The sequence below is a fragment of the Poecilia reticulata genome, unplaced genomic scaffold, assembly GCF_000633615.1.
Source record: "Poecilia reticulata strain Guanapo unplaced genomic scaffold, Guppy_female_1.0+MT scaffold_181, whole genome shotgun sequence".
Lineage (NCBI taxonomy): Eukaryota > Metazoa > Chordata > Actinopteri > Cyprinodontiformes > Poeciliidae > Poecilia > Poecilia reticulata.
In genome coordinates this window covers 27,951-30,499 of record NW_007615018.1, presented here as the reverse complement: position 1 = coordinate 30,499, position 2,549 = coordinate 27,951, and the positions used below count along the sequence as shown (strand labels likewise).

At 50.3% G+C, this 2,549-nt stretch overlaps 1 long non-coding RNA gene across 2 annotated transcripts in view; it reads right to left on the bottom strand.

Annotated features, from left to right (window-relative positions):
* The window catches only part of LOC108165925 (uncharacterized), a 7,981-nt gene that overhangs the window by 2,309 nt on the left and 3,123 nt on the right, over positions 1–2,549 (bottom strand). The window contains exons 2-3 of one of the 2 annotated variants that reach the window (XR_001776246.1): positions 617–2,432; positions 1–475 (exon numbers count right to left, since the gene is read on the bottom strand). The exon at positions 1–475 is cut by the window's left edge and continues 37 nt beyond it. This is a non-coding gene — a long non-coding RNA (uncharacterized LOC108165925). Of the gene's footprint in view, positions 2,433–2,549 lie in introns of both variants that reach the window. The other variant, XR_001776245.1, reaches the window with a different exon arrangement.

Below are 2,549 nucleotides of genomic sequence, written 5' to 3'. Positions count from 1 at the left end.
ACACAGCTCAGTGGCTGCTTCAGTTTTCCAGCCAGTGATCTTGACGCTGCATCTGAACGATTTACCTCCCAGAGACGTCTTTGTCCTCAGCGTCTGTCCTCAGCAGGGAGGTGAGTCCTCTGTGTGTGGACAGATTTATGCAGGTCATGATGTCGGGCTAACCAGCCCCTAACACACACACACACACACACACACACACACACACACACACACACACACACACACACACACACACAGCCTGTCTCACAGGGGGTTGAGTGTTAGCAGCTGTGCGTCCTCTGGCTGCTCTCTGCAGCTCGATGTGGCGTGAAGCTGGAGGACCTGGAGTCATGATGGATGCTGCAGCTTTGCACAGCAACCTGCTGACTGTTTCACAGCCGCTGAAGGAGCAGGTCCAAGTTTCCACCATGTTCTGGAGGAAGATCACTGACACCAAGTCGTCCCCATCAATCCATCAGCCAACCAACATCCATGTCTGCAGTGACCACAGTGGAGACCAAACTGCTTCAGGGTCAAAACCCAACACAGCAACAGGTAAAAGAGCAGAAGCAGCAAAGCAATGCAGAGCAAACTAGGTAAAACCAGAAGTGTTGCCAGGTTGGGGCCCCATCATTACCATAATATGGGATGTTTACAGGAAGATACCAATACGGGCCCGGGTGGGAACGGAGTAGAGTTCGGTAGTTTCCCGACCAAAACGGGAGAATGGCAGGTGGTGGTGGTGAAGTCCTGGAGTTGGTCAGCTGGATAAAAACAGCCTGACCTGGTTCAACAGGTGAAAATAAGGAAATCTGGAGAACAACAGAGATTTGTTTGTCAAGTTGTTTTGTCAGACGTGATTTTGGGTTTTTCAGTTGTGGTGAAATTTCCCAGGCCAGCAGGATCTTTGTCTCCATGTGGGATCCGTTCTGCTTGCTGGTCGTTCGGGAACAGAAAGTTCTGCCTGGTGAATAAATATCACATCATCTGCATAACAAGTCAATTTAATGTTTCGGCGGTTTGCAATAAATCCCAGAGACAACAAGGACAAAACCAAGAGCGCTAAAGCGCAGCCCTGCGGCACCCCGCTCAGAAGAGAGGCAGCAACCGTTTGAAGGCCGAACCACAGAATCCACGAAACCACAGCGAGGTCCACAGAGTCAAAGGTCACCTGAACCTCCAGAACCACCAGCAGCTGGTTACTGACAGTCCAGTGACTTGGATCTGGGTTCTGGATCTTGGATCTGGTTCTTTTAGCTGGATGTTGCGTTGTGTCGCTGCTGGGGATCAATCGCAGTTTGGCGTGTTTGATCCGACTCCAACATCTGGATCTCATCAGCCGGTCGTGCTGAGCCTCTCTGGATCTGCAGAGGAACCCAAATCTCACCAGAACCAAACTCAGCCTCGCAGAAATAAGCAGCGTGTTCTGCACCATCTCATGGAGGAGACATGATGTCCTCACATGTCCTCCACTGCAGAAGGCGCAGCTAAGATGGAGCAACCAGGGACTCCTGTTGCTGCAATTAGCACTGACTCAAGAAGACATTTTGAATCCCTAAGAGAACTGAACAAATTAACCAAAAACATTAAATAAAATGGATATTTAATTATTGGTCTCAGAGAAAAACTGGCAGAGCTGCCAGTTGCGTGGAGCAGCGTTTCTCTGCTAGCTGAACAGGGCAAACTGAGCTAGCATGTGAGGCCAGGGTCGTCCGTACTCTGGAGAGCGGTGAGAGAGACACGGTGAGTTCAAGGTAGATCGGACAGTGGATCTTCAGACAAGAATGGATTAGTCTTACTTGGGCTGGTAAGTTTCTCCGCCAGGTGAAGTACAGTGGCCACCGGGGCATTGGTCTGTATTAGGGGTTCTTGACGTGTTTCAGATTCCGATGGCTGGTTCAGACAGAGGGTTCATTGGAGGTGGATGGTGAGGGCTGAAGTGGAGGCCGGACAGGAAAGTTCAGGTGAGGAGATCAGAAGAGCGATCCGACTGCCAGCTGGGAATCCAGGAACTGAAGACAATTCATCTGCTGAAGGTGAGGAGGGAACTCGGGCAACTAGTGGGTAATAATCCACGGCGTCACGGGGAGGAAAATCCAGAAAGCCAGGAACTCCTGGCATTGGAGAGGTGATGGGAGAGATGATGGGAGGAGGAGGCGGACAGCTGAGGGACTGATGACTCTTTAAACTTCATAAGGACAGATGAATCTGGGGGAGAGTTTTCTGGACATATATTTGAGTGGGATATCTCGTGCTGAAAGCCAAACCTTTTGTCCTGCTGAATACTGTGGAGCAGGGGATCTTTTGCGGTCAGCGAAGTGTCGGTTCTGTTCAGCGGTGTGGTTGAGACCCGTTATGGTCCTGTTCCAGATGTTTTTGCAGCGACGGATGTGATGTTGTACTGAGGTGACAGATTTCTTTTTCATCTGAGGGGAAGAGTGGTGGTTTGTAGCCTAAGGAAACAAAAAGTGAAAATCCGGTTGCAGCAGAAACGTGAGAATTGAGATCGAGGGGAGATAAAGACTCCAATCAGAGGGACTGGTGAGAACTGGGAGCTTGAGGGTTCTGCG